Genomic DNA, 20113 nt, shown 5'->3' with positions numbered 1-20113 from the left:
CAGGCTTCTTAGGCCAAGGAATATACAGTCCCTTGCGGACTGGTTCTCTGCTGGGGGATGTGGAATCCTTCCAGCCTCAGACACCAAACTCTGGTAGATTAAGTCTGTTATCTGCCAAGACAGGCTCTCTTCGCCTCTTGTCTCTGGCTTGTGGCTCTCCTCCTGCCACACTTCCTCTTAGGTGCAGTGCAACTGTCTGTCCCTGCTCTGCTGAGACACGTCTCAGTCCTGAGACAGGTCATCTGGGTTCTCTCTAACCCTGCCCTCTGCACCAGCTTTTATAGGGGCAGCCTGCTCCCCCTACTGGCCTGAGACAGGAGGCATTGCATGCTAATGTTCCCCTGACTAGAGAACCTCCCCCCTGCTCTCAGACACAGCTTTAATTACACTTGTGGCATCCAGGCCAGGGTGACACACATGTACACTTACACTACACACGTGGTCAAAACTGTTGGTACCCCTCGTTTAATGAAAGAAAAACCCACAATGGTCACAGAAATAACTTGAATCTGACAAAAGTAATAATAAATTAAAAATCTATGAAAATGAACAAATGAAAGTCAGACATTGCTTTTCTGCTTCCACAGAATAAAAAAAAATAAATAAACTGATGAAACAGGCCTGGACAGAAATGATGGTTCTTCTTAACTTTATATTTTGCTGAACAACCTTTTGAGGCAATCACTGCAATCAAACGACTCCTGTAACTGTCAATGAGACTTCTGCACCTCTCCACAGGTATTTTGGCCACTCCTCATGAGCAAACTGCTCCAGTTGTCTCATGCTTGAAGGTTGCCTTTTCCAGACGGCATGTTTCAGCTCTTTCCAAAGATGCTCAATAGGATTTAGGTCAGGGCTCATAGAAGCCACTTCAGAATAGTCCAATGTTTTCCTCTTAGCCATTGTTGGGTGTTTTTAGCTGTGTGTTTTGGGTCATAATACTGTTGCAAGACCCATGACCTGCGACTGAGACCACGCTTTCTGACACTGGGCAGCACATTTCTCTCTAGAATCCCTTGATAGTCTTGAGATTTCATTGTACCCTGCACAGATTCAAGACACCCTGTGCCAGATGCGGCAGACCAGCCCCAAAACATAAAAGAGACTCCTCCATGTTTCACAGTAGGGACAGTGTTCTTATCTTGATATGCTTCATTTTTCCATCTGTGAACATAGATCTGATGTGCCTTGCCAAAAACTTCCATTTTTGTCTCATCTGTCCATAGGGCATTCTCCTAAAAGCTTTGTGACTTGTGAACATGTAGTTTGGCAAATTCCAGTCTGGCTTTTTTATGATTTTTTTTCAACAATGGTGTACTCCTTGGTCGTCTCCCATGAAGTCCACTTTAGATCAAACAACGACGGATGGTGCGATCTGACACTGATGTTCCTTGAGCTTGAAGTTCACCTTTAATCTCTTTAGAAGTTTTCCTGGGCTCTTTTGTTACCATTCATATTATTCGTCTCTTTGATTTGTTATCAATTTTCCTCCTGCGGCCACGTCCAGGGAGGTTGGCTACAGTCCCATGGATCTTAAATTTCTGAATAATATGTGCAACTGTAGTTACAGGAACATCAAGCTGCTTGGAGATGGTCTTATAACCTTTACCTTTAACATGCTTGTCTATAATTTTCTTTCTAATCTCCTGAGACAACTCTTTCCTTTGCTTCCTTTGGTCCATGTTGAGTGTGGTACACACCATGTCACCAAACAGCACAGTGAGTATCTGTAGCCCTATATACAGGCCCACTGACTGATTACAAGATTGTCGACACCTGTGATGCTAATTAGTGGACACAACTTGATTTAACATGTCCCTTTTGTCACATTATTTTCAGGGGTACCATCATTTCTGTCCAGGCCTATTTCAAGAGTTAAATTTTTTTTTAAATTCTGTGGAAGCAGGGTTGAAAAGCAATGTCTGTCTTTCATTTGTTCATTTTCATCGATTTTTAATTTATTATTACTTTTGTCAGATTCAAGTTTTTTCTGTGACCATTGTGGGTTTTTCTTTCATTAAACGAGGGGTACCAACAATTTTGACCACGTGTGTATATAGTATATACAGAGCTCCTGTGTATGTCACTGGTGATCACTGTATTACCTATACACTATATACAGAGCTCCTGTCTATAATGTCACTGGTGATCACTGTGTTACCTGTACACTGACACTATATACAGAGCTCCTGTGTATAATGTTGCTGGTGGTAATAACAGTGTTGTTAGTATTGTGGTTTTGTATTCATGATCAGTATTGTAGTATTTGGTCACCTTGGGGTGGTAATATATGGTCTGGTCATAGTTTGGCCATATTTGTTCCTTGTATGTGGTATTATTCGGTCACTATGTAGTGGTAATATGTGATCTAGTCAAGGTGTGGCGATATTTGTCCCTTTTGTATGTGGTATTATTGGTGTTGATATAGTGGACTGTGTTGTGTATGGCGGTCATTTTATTCTCGCTGATCTTAACTAGGAAAAGATTTTTTTCCATTAGGCCACAGCCCCACCATCAGTATTTGGTCAGTATTTTTCTCAGGAGTGGCTGCCGAAACCAGGAATGGTTGATTAATGCAGAATTGGTGACTTGTTTCTATTATACCTTTTCTCTGATTGTTCATCACCTGTTTTGGCTCCCACTCCTGAGAAAAAATACTGACTGGACACTGACCGAATACTGATAGTAGGGCCGTGGCCTTAGCGATTAAATACTTGGACCAGAGCGGCAGAGATGCACTTACAGGGGTTCTCCGGTGAAAACAAGTAATCACCTCTCCACAGGATCATTGATAATATTGATTGGTGGGGGTCTGACTGCTTGCACACACCGGCAGAATGTGGAGCTTTTCTCCCCATTAGACTGGAGCGGCATGTGAGATGCGACCACTGATCCATTCATTCTCTCAGTGGCTGTGAGCGCTGCTCTTTTTTGCAAGTCTCTAAGAGAATGAATAGAGCTGCGGTCAGACGTCCCACCTGCCGCAGCATTTTAAAATAGGGATAAGTGTTCTGTCAGGGATAAAACTTCCCCATTCTTCCGATAGGTGCGTTTTCCAATGTTCGGACACAAATGCTCAATAAGTGATCACCTATCCTGTAGAGCCCATGGATCGTTGATAACTTGTTTTAACTAGTGTTGAGCGAGTATGTTCTGTCCGAGTATGCTCGGGCCGAGCGCCGAGTATTTACAGCTGCTCGGTGATATGGTTGAATCGCTCCCGTGTGCATGATTTGCAACTGTTTGACAGCTTTAACCCCTTAACGACATGTCACGTATTAGTACGCGCATGTCGTTATCCTCCGGTTCAGTGAGGGCTCCGGCGCTGAGCCCGCACTGAACCAAGCACATGTCAGCTGATTATTACAGCTGACATGTGCGCGCAACAGGCGCGGGTGGAATCGCGATCCACCAGCGGCTGTTAACATATTAAATGCCGCTGTCAATCTCCGACAGCGGCATTTAATGCGCGCTTCCTGGAAGCGCGTCACTTACCCCGCCCATCGGCGACCCCGTCACATGATTGCGGGTCGGCGATGTGTGGTCATGACAACCCTGGGTCTGCAGCAGACACCAGTGGTTGTAATGATCCTGTCGCTATGAGCGCCATCTAGTGGTCGGCGCTCATAGGACAGGACCATTTCTGCTGCATACAGGGGAACTGCTGGTCCCCTGTATGTAGCAGAGGCGATCGGACAGTTGCTGCTTCAAGTCTCCTATGGAGACTACAGAAGCAAGCAAAAAGTGAAAAAAAAAAGTTTTAAAAAATATGAAAAAAAATAAAAAAATGTAAAAGTTTAAATCACCCCCTAAAATCATAAAATAAACCCCACATACACATATTTGGCATTGCCGCGTTCAGAATAGCCTGATCTATCAATATAAAAATAGAATTAATGCGATCGGTAAATGGCGTAATGAGAAAAAAATTCTAAACGCCAGAATTACGTTTTTTGGTCACCGTAAAATTGCAATAAAATGCAATAACGGGCGATCAAAACATCGGATCTACCCCAAAATAGCATCTATAAAAACTTCAGCTCGGTTCACAAAAAATAAGCCCTCACCCTGCCCAAGATCCCGAAAAATGGAGACGCTACGGGTCTCGGAAAATGGCACCATTTTTTTTTTTTTTACCAAACTTTGGAATTTTTTTTCATCACTTAAATAAAAAAGAACCTATACATGTTTGGTGTCTACGAACTCGTAATGACCTGGAGAATAATAATGGCAGGTCAGTTTTAGCATTCAGTGAACGTGGTAAAAAAAATAAAAAAAACCCTCAGTGGTATTGCACTTTTTTTGCAATTTCACGGCGCTTGGAATTTTTTTCCCGTTTTCCCGTACACGGCATGGTAAAACTAGTAATGGCGTTAAAAAGTACAACTCGTCCCGCAAAAAATAAGCCCTAACATGGCCATATTGACTAAAAAATAAAAACGCTATGGCTCTGGGAACAAGTGGAGCAAAAAGCGAAAATGCAAAAACGGAAAATGCTCCGCGGCTTAAGGGGTTAATACATGTGAGGAATGTCTATTTCTTACACATTCCTCACATGCAGGGTCGGACTGGGGTGTCTGGGGCCCACAGGGAGAACTGACTCTAGGGGCCCACCTACAGCCATATGCAAATATCTGTTTTCCGCTATCCCTGTTATAGTGGAGCATTGACTGGCGGCTCCTGCACATCTACTGTGCACCACTATAACTGGGATGTGCAATTACGGTAGTTTGCATTAAAGGGCTTCTTTGGTTAAAACAAGTTATCACCGATCCATGGGATCCACAGGATCGGTGATCACTTATTGATCGTTTGGGTCCGAACATTGGAAAAGGCGCCTATCAGAAGAATGGGGAAGTTTCATCCCTGACAGGACACTTATCCCCATTTTAAAATGCAGCTTCCAAAAAAGAGCAGCGCTCACAGTCACTGAGGGAATGACTGGATGAGTGGTCGCATCTCACATGCCGCTCCAGTCTAATGGGGAGAAAAGCTCCACATTCTGCCGATTGTGTCCCAGCAGTCAGACCCCCACCAATCAATATCATCACTGATCCTGTGGAGAGGTGATTACTTGTTTTCACCAGAGAACCCCTGTAAGTGCATCTCTGCCGCTCTGGTCCAAGTATTTAATCTCTAAGGCTGCGGCCCTACTATCAGTATTTGATCAGTATTCAGTCAGTATTTTTTCTCAGGAGTGGGAGCCAAAACCAGGTGAGGAACAATCAGAGAAAAGGTATAATAGAAACAAGTCACCAATTCTGTATTTATCACCCACTCCTGGTTTTGGCAGCTACTCCTGAGAAAAAATACTGACCGAATACTGATGGTGGGGCTGTGGCCTAATGGAAAAAAATCTTTTCCTAGTTAATATCAGCAAGAACAAAATGACTGCCATACACAACACAGTCCACTATATCAACACCAATAATACCACATACAAAAGAGACAAATATCGCCACACCATGACTAGATCACATATTACCACCACATAGTGACCGAATAATACTACATACAAGGAACAAATACGGACACACCATGACCAGACCACATATTACCACCCCAAAGTGACCAAATACTACAATACTGATCATGAATACAAACCACAATACTAACAACACTGTTATTACCACCAGTGACATTATACACAGGAGCTCTGTATATAGTGTCAGTGTACAGGTAATACAGGGATCACCAGTGACATTATACACAGGAGCTCTGTATATAGTGTCAGTGTACAGGTAATACAGGGATCACCAGTGACATTATACACAGGAGCTCTGTATATAGTGTACAGTGTACAGGCAATACAGTGACCACCAGTGACATTATACACTGGATCTCAGTATATAGTGTCAGTGTACAGGTAATACAGGGTTCACCAGTGACATTATACACAGGAGCTCTGTATAGAGTGTCAGTGTACAGGTAATACAGTGATCACCAGTGACATTATACACTGGAGCTCTGTATTTAGTGTACAGGTATTACAGTGGTCACCAGTGACATTATACACAGGAGCTCTGTATATAGTGTACAGGTAATACAGTGGTCACCAGTGACATTATACACAGGAGCTCTGTATATATTGCACAGGTAATACAGTGGTCACAAGTGACATTATACACAGAAGCTCTGTATATAGTGTATACATAATATAGTGATCACCAGTGACATACACAGGAGTTCTGTATATACTATATACACACACGTGGTCAGAATTGTTGGTACCCCTCGTTTAATGAAAGAAAAACCCACAATGGTCACAGAAATAACTTGAATCTGACAAAAGTAATAATAAATTAAAAATCTATGAAAATGAACAAATGAAAGTCAGACATTGCTTTTCTGCTTCCACTGAATTAAAAAAAAAAATTAAACTCATGAAATCAGCCTGGACAGAAATGATGGTACCCCTGAAAATAATGTGACAAAAGGGACATGTTAAATAAAGTTGTGTCCACTAATTAGCATCACAGGTGTCTACAATCTTGTAATCAGTCAGTGGGCCTGTATATAGGGCTACAGATACTCACTGTGCTATATATAGGGCTGCAGATACTCACTGTGCCTGTATATAGGGCTACAGATACTCACTGTGCCTGTATATAGGGTTACAGATACTCACTGTGCCTGTATATAGGGTTACAGATACTCACTGTGCCTGTATATAGGGTTACAGATATTCACTGTGCCTGTATATATGGTTACAGATACTCACTGTGCTTGTATATAGGGATACAGATACTCACTGTGCCTGTATATAGGGTTACAGATATTCACTGTGCCTGTATATAGGGTTACAGATACTCACTGTGCTTGTATATAGGGCTACAGATACTCACTGTGCTTGTATATAGGGCTACAGATACTCACTGTGTTGTTTGGTGACATGGTGTGTACCACACTCAACATGGACCAGAAGAAGCAAAGGAAAGAGCTGTCTCAGGAGATTAGAAAGAAAATTATAGAAAAGCATGTTAAAAGGTAAAGGTTATAAGACCATCTCCAAGCAGCTTGATGTTTCTGTGACTACAGGTGCACATATTATTCAGAAATTTAAGATCCATGGGACTGTAGCCAACCTCCCTGGACGTGGCTGCAGGAGGAAAATTGATGACAAATCAAAGAGACGGATAATATGAATGGTAACAAAAGAGCCCAGAATAACTTCTAAAGAGATTAAAGGTGAACTTCAAGCTCAAGGAACATCAGTGTCAGATCGTACTATCCACCGTTGTTTGATCCAAAGTGAACTTCATGTAAGACGACCAAGGAGAACACCATTGTTGAAAAAAAAAATAGTAAAAAAGCCAGACTGGAATTTGCCAAACTACATGTTGACAAGCCACAAAGCTTCTGGGAGAATGTACTATGGACAGATGAGACAAAAATTGAAGTTTTTGGCAAGGCACATCAGCTCTATGTTCACAGATGGAAAAATATCAAGAAAAGAACACTGTCCCTACTGTGAAACATGGTGGAGGCTCTGTTATGTTCTGGGGCTGCTTTGCTGCACCTGGCACAGGGTGTCTTGAATCTGTGCAGGGTACAATGAAATCTCAAGACTATCAAGGGATTCTAGAGAGAAATGTGCTGCCCAGTGTCAGAAAGCTTGGTCTCAGTCGCAGGTCTAGCAACAGGATAATGACCCAAAACACACACAGCTAAAAACACCCAAGAATGGCTAAGAGGAAAACATTGGACTATTCTGAAGTGGCTTCTATGAGCCCTGACCTAAATCCTATGGAGCATCTTTGGAAAGAGCTGAAACATTCTGGAAAAGGCAACCTTCAAACACGAGACAACTGGAGCAGTTTGCTCATGAGGAGTCGGCCAAAATACCTGTCGAGAGGCGCAGAAGTCTCATTGACAGTTACAGGAATCGTTTGATTGCAGTGATTGCCTCAAAAGGTTCAACAAAATATTAAGTTAAGAAGAACCATCATTTCTGTCCAGGCCGATTTCATGAGGTTAATTTTTTTTTAAATTCTGTGGAAGCAGAAAATCAATGTCTGACCTTCATCTCTTCATTTTCAAAAATTTGTAATTTATCAGATTGAAGTTATTTCTGTGACCATTGTGGGTTTTTCTTTCATTAAACGAGGGGTACCAACAATTTTGACCACGTGTGTAGTGTAAGTGTACATGTAATACACTGACTCACCAGTGATGTCTCTAGGTGAAGTCCTTCATCTTCGCTTTTCTTCTTCATCTGGCACAGACGGCCATCACTTCTTCCAGCCAGGAATCATCTCTGCAGAAAATAACACACAGTTATTAATAACTGATCTCTTCTAGAGAATATTCCCACTTTCCCCCCCCGACCTCTACACTACACCAGTTGAAGAAAAAAAGCAACATAGTGCCGTCCTGCACAGTAACAGGACTCCTCTTTTGTCCCATCCCATGGAAAACAATTTCCTAAAAAGTAAATTATATTACAGAAGTAATAATGTAATAATAATTGGAATCTAAAGTAATAATGTTCCCCACTGGTCACCATAAACTAATAAAGTATGTTCCTCAATCTGGCTCCCAAACAGTAATTAAGTCCCTTGTCTAGCCAGGCACCCCCATATGTCCCTTCTGGCCACCATTTGTCTAGTGTGACCCCTCCATATATTTATCCTAGCACATGTGTATCGAGCCTGCCCCCTCCCATATACCCATCCTAGCCCCCCCATGTGCCAGTCTGCCCCCCCACATATCCATCCTTGCTTCCATGTTTCCAGCCTGCGCCCCCATATGTCCCCCCCATATATCCTCCATGTGTCCAGCCTGCCCTCTACATATTCATCCTGGCCTCCATGTGTCCAGCCTCTCCCCTCATATATCCATACTGCCCTTACCCCCTGCATATATCCATCCTGACACCCCCCATATATCCAGCGTGCCCCTCCATATATTTATGCTAGCCCATGTGTATCGAGCCCGCCCCCCCCACATATTCATCCTAGCACCCCATGTGTCCAGCCTGTCCCCCCCCATATATCCATCCTGGCCTCCATGTGTTCAGCCTGCCCCCCCTCCCCCATATATCCATCCTGGCCTCCATAAGTCCAGCTTGCCCCCCCCCATATATCCATCCTGGCCTCCATATATCCATCTTGCGCCCCCATATATCCATCCTGCCCCCCCCATATATCCATCCTGCCCCCCATATATCCATCCTGGCCTCCATGTGTCCAGCCTGCCCCCCATATACCCATCCTGCCCACCCCCCTTTGCCTGGGTCCACCTTGGTTCCCCCTTGTGTGTCCTGCCAGGGCTCCCCCTTGTGTGTCCAGCCAGGGCTCCCCTCCCTTGCGTGTCCAGCCAGGGCTCCCCCCTTGCGTGTCCAGCCAAGGCTCCCCCCCTTGCGTGTCCAGCCAGGGCCCCCCCCCTTGCGTGTCCAGCCAGGGTTCCCCCCTCGTGTGTCCAGCTGGGCTCCCCCTCGTGTGTCCGTCCAGCTAGGCCCCCCCTCGTGTGTCCGTCCAGCTGGGCCCCCCCTCGTGTGTCCGTCCAGCTGGGCCCCCCCTCGTGTGTCCATCCAGCTGGGCCCCCCCTCGTGTGTCCATCCAGCTGGGCCCCCCCTCGTGTGTCTGTCCAGCTGGGCCCCCCCTCGTGTGTCTGTCCAGCTGGGCCCCCCCTCGTGTGTCTGTCCAGCTGGGTCCCCCCTCGTGTGTCTGTCCAGCTGGGCCCCCCCTTGTGTGTCTGTCCAGCTGGGCCCCCCCCCTTGTGTGTCTGTCCAACTTGGCCCCCCCTTGTGTGTCTGTCCAGCTTGGCCCCCCCTTGTGTGTCTGTCCAGCTGGGCCCCCCTTGTGTGTCTGTCCAGCTGGGCCCCCCTTGTGTGTCTGTCCAGCTGGGCCCCCCTTGTGTGTCTGTCCAGCTGGGCCCCCCCTTGTGTGTCTGTCCAGCTGGGCCCCCCCTTGTGTGTCTGTCCAGCTGGGCCCCCCCTTGTGTGTCTGTCCAGCTGGGCCCCCCCTTGTGTGTCTGTCCAGCTGGGCCCCCCCTTGTGTGTCTGTCCAGCTGGGCCCCCCCTTGTGTGTCTGTCCAGCTGGGCCCCCCCTTGTGTGTCTGTCCAGCTGGGCCCACCCCTTGTGTGTCTGTCCAGCTTGGCCCCCCCTTGTGTGTCTGTCCAGCTGGGCCCCCCCTTGTGTGTCTGTCCAGCTGGGCCCCCCCCTTGTGTGTCTGTCCAGCTGGGCCCCCCCTTGTGTGTCTGTCCAACTTGGCCCCCCCTTGTGTGTCTGTCCAGCTGGGCCCCCCCCTTGTGTGTCTGTCCAGCTGGGCCCCCCCTTGTGTGTCTGTCCAACTTGGCCCCCCCTTGTGTGTCTGTCCAGCTGGGCCCCCCCCTTGTGTGTCTGTCCAACTTGGCCCCCCCCTTGTGTGTCTGTCCAACTTGCCCCCCCCCTTGTGTGTCTGTCCAGCTGGGCCCCCCCTTGTGTGTCTGTCCAGCTGGGCCCCCCCCTTGTGTGTCTGTCCAACTTGGTCCCCCCTTGTGTGTCTGTCCAGCTGGGCCCCCCCTTGTGTGTCTGTCCAGCTGGGCCCCCCCCCTTGTGGGTCTGTCCAGCTGGGCCCCCCCTTGTGTGTCCTGCTGGCCCCCGCCTTGTGTGTCCAGACCATTACACACACACACACACATACACACACACACACACACACACACACCTCTTACCTTCCTGCGATCCCGTGCGGTGTCCTCCTTCTCCTGAGTTGCGCGCCTCCTTCACAGCAGGCGCATGACGATGACGTCATACGCCGGCCGGCGAAGGGAGACACGCAGCTTCAGCTGCTTCACAGGGACGTGCGCCGCGGTGGTTCAGGTAATGAACGCTGCGTGCGCGCGTCCCTGCATACACTATGCCTGCGCTTTTAAAGGGCCCGTGCCCCTTAAAACCGCAGGATTTTTTTTTGTTCTCTTCTCCCCCCTCTACTCTGCAGCAGGGGGCGGGGCCCACCGGGAAATTTCCCGGTATCCCGCCAGCCCAGACCGACCCTGCTCACATGTATTAAAACCGTCAAACAGTCGCAAATCATGCACATGGGAGCGATTCAACCATATCACCGAGGAGCTATAAATACTCGGAGCTCGGCCCGAGCATACTCGCCGAAAGGGTTAACAGAACATACTCGCTCAACACTAGTTTTAACCAAAGAAGCCCTTTAATGCAAACATGTCCATCCCAGTTAGAGTGTCGCCCAGTAGATGTGCAGGAGCCGCCAGTCAATGCTCCACTATAACAGGGAGAGCGGATAACAGATATTTGCATCTTGCTGTAGGTGGGCCCCTAGAGTTAATTTCCCCTGTGGGCCCCAGACACCGCAGTCCGACCCTGGTCATCAATATCAGATCAGTGAGGTTCCAACACACGGCCCCCTCACCAATAAGACAGCAGCTGGAAATACTCAGCGTAGAGACCAAACAGCACAGCGCTGTACACTGTGTAGTGGCCGATCTTGGTACTGCAGCTCCTATTGAAATGATTGTGATCTGAGCTGTAGTACCCGAAACCAGCCATTGCACAGTGTGCGGAGCTGTGCTATTCCAGCTCTTAACACTGTGTACATCATCTTGCAGAAGTAGCTGATGTCTGGGGATTTCAGGTGTCAGACCCCCACTAATCACTGTATGAGTTCTGCTCTACTCCTTTATTAAAGGGGTGGTCTTGTGTTCCTCTCATCAGAAGCTGAAGATTTACAGTTCTGGCCGGTGGCTTGGCTGAGCCGCTTGTCTGAATTGTGCCCTCTTGCATTCTGCGGGCAGAGGCGGCTTTGCCTCTGCAGAATGGGACAGGCACAGGGGCGCTGAAGTCCACCAGTCTGCAAGTGAGCGCTTCTTGCCAAGGAGACCAGCCACTTCTCAGGTGGTCAGTAACCATAGCAATGAGCTGTACACTGCAGAATTAAAAATCTTTTCCTTCTTGAGAACAGAGAAGATTTTGAATAAGAAGGAAATTGCAAAGTTTCTTGTTTTTACAAGCTCTTTGCAATCTTAGCCTTTTAATACATTCATTTTATTTAGTTATATATTTATTTTACTCTCTTATATAGCGCCGTTAGATTTTGTAGCACCCTTACAGACATTATCATCACTGTCCCCATTGGGGCTCACAATATGAATTCCCTATCAGTATGTCTTTGGAGTGTGGGAGGAAACCGGAGAACCCGGAGGAAACCCACACAAACACGGGGAGAACATACAAACTCCTTGCAGATGTTGTCCTTGCTATTATATGAACCCAGCCCCACAGCGTTAATCATTGACCCACCATGTTGCCCACATTCCTCGGCTTTTTTAAGATTTTCTGCAATGAATAAGAACACTGAAGAAAATCTAGATTGATCAACATTTAATATCACAAATGCAGTTGCTGCAAAACTTGTCCATAGTCCTGTTCCCAGCTGAAAATTGGATACAATTGTATCTTGTGTAGACAATGCTCTGTGAGCTAAATAGCCGGGATCCACTGCTACAAGGCAGGAAACAGACAGATTCTGCTGATGGGTTCTGCTCCCAGAGCATTATTCAGCCTGGACATCTCAGCTCAGAGCAAAACCAGCTATAAGGCTGTGTGCACACCTAGCAGATTTGATGCAGATTTACATGCGTTTTTTCTGCTAGAGAGAAGCGTTTTCACATGCATTTTTTCAAGCAATTTTCCAAGCGATTTTGAGCATCACTTGGAAAAGTGCTTGATAAGTTGATCACACAATATAAATCCATGCAACCGAAATGGATCTATAATGTGTGAACAACTTAGATGCTTTAAATGCAGCATCTATAGTAAAAAAAAGAATCAAAACGTTAATAAATAAAAAAAAACAACTGTATATTCACCTCTCCGGCGGCCCCCGGTCTGCTCTCCGGTCTCCTCCGGCCTGCTCCCGGCCGCGTCTTCTCTCTTCAGCGTCCCGCAGTGTACGGTCAGGACCTGCGGTGACGTCATTTAGTCAGCTGATGGCCACGCGACCATCACCTGATGCCGACGTCAGCGGTCATGCGACCATCACCTGACTAAATGACGTCAGCGCAGGTCCTGACAGTACAGACAGCAGACCGGAGGAGACCGGAGAGCAGACCGGGGGCCGCCGGAGAGGTGAATATACAGGTTTTGTTTGTTTTTAACTTTTTTATTTCTTTTTTTCACCGCGTGGTAGCCGGGATGAAGAGGAGTTGTAGTCTCGTCTTCCTCCCAGATACCACACGCATCGCGAATAAGCTTCAGCGTAATCGCAGTAGAAATGGTCATGCTGCGTTTTGCAAAGTAATGCGAATTCGGCGCGCAAATTAGCGCATCATGTGCACAGCACATCCGAATTCACATGGCTTTGCATGGCAGACTGTTTTACAAGCGTTTTCGCGGCCGTAAAAACGCCGCAAAAACGCTACAAAAACGCTACGTGGGCACATAGCCTAAGGCTGTGTGCCCACGACGCGTATTTTAAGCGTTTCCGCATGGCAAAAACGCTGCAGAAACGCTTAAAGACGCATGTTAGAAGGTCTGCCATGTTCCCCAATGATAGTCCGCATGTGCTGTGCACATGCTGCGGAAATTTCCGCTGCGGATTATCATTGCGGAAAAAAACGCAGCACTACCAATTATTTTGCGGAAGCGCAGCGTTTTCCTGGCCATTGACTTGCATTGGAACGCATGGATTCCGCTTCACTAGATAAGCACATGCGGAATACATGCGTTCAATGTGCGGATGGTACCCGGGTGAGGAGGATGGGAGACTCTCCTCCGGACCCGGGTACCATAGAACCTGTCAAAATAAAGAATAAAATAAAAAATAAATGTTATATTTACCTTCTGACGGCCCCCGCTGCGCTCGTCCTCCCATGTCGGCAGCTCGCGATGGACTGAAGGACCAGCGCTGACGTCATAGTCATGTGACGGCAGGTCCTTCAGTGTACTGCGATCTGCCGGCAGCCAGGACGGAGCGAAGCGAGACTGCGGGCGCCATCGGAAGGTAAGTATAGATTTATTTTTTTATTTTTAACCAATCGTTGAGGTCACACTATATAAATCCATGCCGTTTTCATGGATTTCTATAGTGTGACCAAGTTGACAAGCACTTTCCAAGTGATGCTAAAATCGCTTGTAAAGCGCTTGTCAACCCGCATGCGGAAATGCATGTGAAGAACGCTCCACTTCTGCATGTCCCTGGCAGGAAAAACGCATGTACAATCCGCATATACAATCCGCATGTACAATCCGCGTGTACAATCCGCATATACAATCCGCATGTACAATCCGCATGTACAATCCGCGTGTACAATCCGCGTGTACAATCCGCATATACAATCCGCATGTACAATCCGCATATACAATCCGCATGTACAATCCGCGTGTACAATCCGCATATACAATCCGCGTGTACAATCCGCGTGTACAATCCGCGTGTACAATCCGCGTGTACAATCCGCATGTACAATCCGCATGTACAATCTGCATGCGTTTTTTCTGCCAGCGAGATGCAGAAACGCTCAGGAAAAATCCGGAGCATTTCTGCATCGTGGGCACATAGCCTAAGTCTCTGCATTTGTCTGCTTACACATCAGTACATTTCTGAACACATTCAGCAAAAATTGCAGTACATTTGTTAAAATTGGGCATATAGCATACTATAGGTGCTTCTCACAAAATTAGAATATCATCAAAAAGTTAATTTATTTCAGTTCTTCAATACAAATAGTAAAACTCATATTATATAGAGTCATTACAGACAGAGTGATCTATTTCAAGTGTTTATTTCTGTTAATGTTATTATCTCAGTAAATTAGAATACTTTATAACACCAGCTTGAAAAATGTTTTTAAAATCTGAAATGTTGTCCTACTGAAATGTATGTTCAGTAAATGCCCTCAATACTTGGCCAGGCTCCTTTTGCATCAATTACTGCATCAATGCGGCAATGTGGCATGGAGGCGATCAGCCTGTGACACTGCTGAGGTGTTATGGAAGCCCAGGTGGCTTTGATAGAAGCCTTCAGCTCGTCTGCATTGTTGGGTCTGGTGTCTCTCATCTTTCTCTTGACAATACCCCATAGATTCTCTATAATAGATTCTCTATGGGGTTAAGGTCAGGTGAGTTTGCTGCCAATCAAGCACAGTGATACTGTTGTGTAAACCAGGTATTGGTACTTTTGGCAGTGTGGACAGGGGCCAAGTCCTGCTGGAAAATGACATTTCCATCTCCAAAAAGCTTGTGGGCAGAGGGAAGCATGAAGGGCTCTACAATGTCCTGGTAGACGGGTGCGCTGACTTTGGTCTTGATAAAACACAGTGGACCTACACCAGCAGATGACATGGCTCCCCAAACCATCACCGATTGTGGAAACTTCACACGAGACCTCAAGCAGCTTGGATTGTGGCCTCTCCACTCTTCCTCCAGACTCTGGGTCCTTGATTTCCAAATTAAATGCAAAATTTACTTTCATCGGAAAACAACACCTTGGACCACTGAGCAACAGTCCAGGTGTTTTTCTCCTTGGCCCAGGTAAGATGCTTCTGGCGTTGTCTATTGGTGATGAGTGGCTCAACACAAGGAATGTGACACTTGTAGCCCATGTCCTGGATACGTCTGTGTGTGGTGGCTCTTGAAGCAATGACTCCAGCAGCAGTCCACTCCTTGTGAATCTTCCCCAAATGTTTGAATGGCCTTTCCTTAACAATCTTTTCAAGGCTGCGGTTATCCCGGTTGCTTGTGCACCTCTTCCTACCACACTTTTTCTTTCCACTCAACTTTCCATAAATATGCTTGGATACAGCACTCTGTTAACAGCCAGCTTCTTTAGCAATGACCTTTTGTGGTTTACACTCCTTGTGGAGTGTGTCAATGACTGCCTTCTGGACATCTGTCAAGTCATCAGTCTTCCCCATGATTGTGGAGCCTACTGAAACAGACAAAGGGACCTTTTTAAATGCGTAAGAAGCCTTTGCAGGTGTTTTTTGTTAATTATTCTAATTTACTGAGATAATAACTTTGTGTTTTCATTGGCTGTAAGCCATCATTATCAACATTAACAGAAATAAACACTTGAAATAGATCACTCTGTAATGACTCTGTATAATATATGAGTTTCACTTTTTGGATTGAAGAACTGCAATAAATAAACTTTTTGATGATATTCTAATTTTGTGAGAAGCACCTGTATGTTTGATGCATCTCATTAGCTAAGCTCAACCTCTTCCTTGCTTCACCTCAATTTGAGCCATAAATTGTGATATTTCATTTTGGTGCATTTTATGACTCCTTTTTGTCACACTTTTCTCATAACTATTTTTTTTATAACTGAGGGAAAATAACAAAATCTTATTTGTTGTACTCAAGTTTTCACAGAAACATCTGATAAAGTGTTGACTTATTTTTCTGAGTTAAACTCTTCCTTTTGGCCCTCTATATATTTGAGTTTGACAGCCCTGATGTAGGTGGATGATGATGTGGCAAGAAGGGGCAGAGGGGCAGAGCCTCCTGGCTCTCAGCTTCGCTCTCCACTGCTCACAGGAGACAGCAGTTACTTCACAAATGTAACTGATAGAAAAGATGTCACGTAAGAGGGGGTCAGGGGAGCGATGTGCTGCAGGAAGAGGAGGATTAGGCAGGGAGCGCTGTGCTGCAGGAAGAGGAGGATTAGGCAGGGGAGTGATGTAATGCAGGAGGGGGAGGCTTAGGCAGGGAAGCGATGTGCTGCAGGAAGAGGTGGCTTTTGCAGGGGAGTGATGTAATGCAATAGGAGAGGATTAGGCAGGGAGCGATGTGCTGCAGGAAGTGCAGGATTTGGCAGTGGGCGATGTGGTGCAAGAGGGGATTTGGCAGTGGGTGATGTGGTGCAGGAAGGGGGAGATTTAGAAAGGGCACAATGTGCTGCAAGGAGGGGAGGATTAGACGGGAGCAATGTGCCGCAAGAGGGGGAGGTTTAGACAGGGGAGTGATGTGCTGCAGGAGTGGGAGAATTAAGCGGTGAGAAACATGCTGCAGGACGGGGAGGGTTAGGCAGGGGAGCAATGTGCTGCAGGTGGAAGGAGAATCTGTGACTACAGCCCAGTGTTTAAGGTTTATTGGAGCCTGTCTTTTATATATTTTATTGTTTTTTTTTCTGACAAAACTGCATAACATCTGACATGAAGTCCGCTTAGCAGTCACAGTCCCTGTAGATTGTTACTGTCCAGGTTCACCGCTGTCTCTTTTTGTTTTTAGTGCCAATCTGACAGCAGTGAAGGTTCCGCTGATAATGGCGGTCGGGTTCCGAATAGAATGTTCATGTCTGTTCTCATTGTAGTAACATCACGGAATATGCTAATTTCTTCTGACCACACCCGATGACTGAATAAAGGCGCCTCACCCACTTGTCTATGTCATCACTTTGTGGTGTCACAATGATCTAAGGGGATAAAAAAACGCTCCTGGCAGCTTTACAGTCATTCGTCCCTTCGTGTTAAAGGAGCAGGATGATAGAGCCGCACCATGCCAGCCAGAAGAAAAGAAAGTGGAGCCCTTCAAGATGATGAAGCAAGAAAGCAGACTGTGGAAGGCCATCCAGGACCAAGAGCATCATGAGGGCCTGGTAACGTATACTACACAACTGTTCTGTATATGCTCATGCCATGTACACCTATGGTGGCCGATTCATCAAGGCTGGTGGATTTCTATACCAGCATTCATGAAGCGCCTATTGGAGGAACGTGCACCAAATTCATTAAAAAGACTAAACCTCTTAATGAACTTGACTCATCCTTAAAGGGGTTGTTCCCTTTCAATAAATGAATGTCCCTAGCTGCAGGTCATTTAATTAAAAAAAAGAGGTTCCACCATCTCAGAGCTGCAGCAGCTCAGTGCGCTCAGCTGGGCAGTCCGTCTGATTACATTTGTTGGCTGCGGCAGTATTGAGGTGATGTCAGTGCCATACACAATCCCAGGAATGGGTCAGGACAGCACAGTTTGATTCTTTATACCTGCAGCTAGGGTCATTCATTTATTGAAATATCCCCTTAAAGCTGACGTACTACACCTCAAGAAATGTACTCCAGTCAAAAGATGGAGTCAATTTCAGTCCTAATTTACACCACTTTTCCAGCCTAATTTGTAATAAGTTTTCAGGTAAAGCTAAGCCACAAGCGGTCCAGATAAGCTCTGTTCACTATTTAAGAAGTTAAAAGAGTGGGTGTAAAAAGGTCAGAGTATTTAAATGTAAGTTGTGCAGGAATTTACTGAGATTCAAACAGTTGTGCAACACATTTCCGGTGAAAACTGCTTGATGAAAAATGTTCCTTGAATAATATAACATTTCAGGTTAGTGGTAATAGATTTTATTTTGGGACGTTGATCCAGGGAACTAGTCTGATTGCCATATGTGGAGTCGGGAAGGAATTTTTCCTCTAATATGGGGCAATTAGCATCTGCCTCATGGGGTTTTTGCCTTCCTCTGGATCAACACATTAGCTTTTAGGTTGAACTTGATGGACTTGTGTCTTTCAACCTTAAAACTATGAAACTGTCCATGTATTGAGGTTCAAGGGTGAAGCCCAGGGTTCATTTGGAAACATCAGAAATGGTGTGTTTTGCGCCCAGTCTGTCCAAGGAAGCCTGTTTGAGCCAACGGCCTCAGAAATATCCTAACATTTAAGAAAGTAGCAATAGTTAGGGTTGGCTGAACCATTCTAGCCTTAAGTTTGCCCCTCCAGTCAGTATCTACTATGTAGATGCAATCAAGGCCCTGCAATAAGTCTTTATCGCTGTACAGAGCTGAAAGAGTGAAGGCCAGAGTTCCTTTGGAACCTGTAGGATAGACTGGCTTTTGCCAAGTCTTTCCAAAGAAGCTTTTTTGAGCCATAGGCCTCAGACAGGTCCTAACAAGAAAGTGGCATTAGATAGGTTTTTCTTTAGTTAGGATTGATTCAACTACTCAAGCCTCAAGCGCACTCCTCCGGCCAGCAGCTACTCTGTAGATGCAACCCTGGGCCTATGGTAAGTATCTATCCCTGTACAGGGGTGTAATGGTAAAAAACAGGGTTCCCTTGGGATCTGCAGAATGGAGTAGCTTGCGCCAAGTCTGTCCGAGGAAGTCTGTTTGAGCCAACAGCCTTAAACAGATCCCAGTATTTAGGAAAAAAAAGCTTTAGTTAGAGTTGAATCAACCACTATAGCCTCAAGCTCGCTCCTCCGGCCAGCAGCTACTCTCTAGATGCAGCCCTGGGCCTATGGTAAGTATCTATCCCTGTACAGGGGTGTAATGGTAAAGGCCAGGGTTCCCTTGGGATCTGCAGAATGGAGTAGCTTGCGCCAAGTCTGTCCGAGAAAGCCTTTTTGAGCTGATGGATTTAAACAAATTTCAACATTTAGGAAAAAAGCATTAATCTATTTCAGTTAGAGTTAATTCAATTACTCTAGCATAAAGATCCTAATTCACTTTGTCTAAAGGAAGTTAGTTGGCAAATTTTTATTGTGTGAGCAATGAGGTTATGAAACTCTCTACCACATGAAATTGAAATACTTAATTTTCTAAAAAAAATTCAAGGAGGGCATGTGTGTGCCTTTCTTGAATAATATAAAATTGCAGGTTATCCGTACTAGATGTTGTTATGGGACGTTGATCCAGGGAACTAGTCTGATTGCCATATGTGGAGTCGGGAAGGAATTTTTCCCCTAATATGGGGCAATTAGCATCTGCCTCATGGGGTTTTTGCCTTCCTCTGGATCAACACATTAGCTTTTAGGTTGAACTTGATGGACTTGTGTCTTTCAACCTTAAAACTATGAAACGGTCCCTGTATAGAGGTTCAAGGGTGAAGCCCAGGATTCATTTGGAAACATCAGAAATGGTGTGTTTTGCGCCCAGTCTGTCCAAGGAAGCCTGTTTGAGCCAACGGCCTCAGAAATATCTTAACATTTAAGAAAGTAGCAATAGTTAGGGTTGGCTGAACCATTCTAGCCTTAAGTTTGCCCCTCCAGTCAGCATCTACTATGTAGATGCAATCAAGGCCCTGTAATAAGTCTTTATCGCTGTACAGGGCTGTAAGAGTGAAGGCCAGAGTTCCTTTGGAACCTGTAGGATAGACTGGCTTTTGCCAAGTCTTTCCAAAGAAGCTTTTTTGAGCCATAGGCCTCAGACAGGTCCTAACAAGAAAGTG

Source organism: Phyllobates terribilis, unplaced genomic scaffold (genome assembly GCF_046119375.1).
Source record: "Phyllobates terribilis strain yellow unplaced genomic scaffold, ASM4611937v1 Scaffold_144__1_contigs__length_4642544, whole genome shotgun sequence".
Lineage (NCBI taxonomy): Eukaryota > Metazoa > Chordata > Amphibia > Anura > Dendrobatidae > Phyllobates > Phyllobates terribilis.
The sequence above is the reverse complement of the archived record's forward strand: the minus strand, read 5'-3'. Positions refer to the sequence as shown.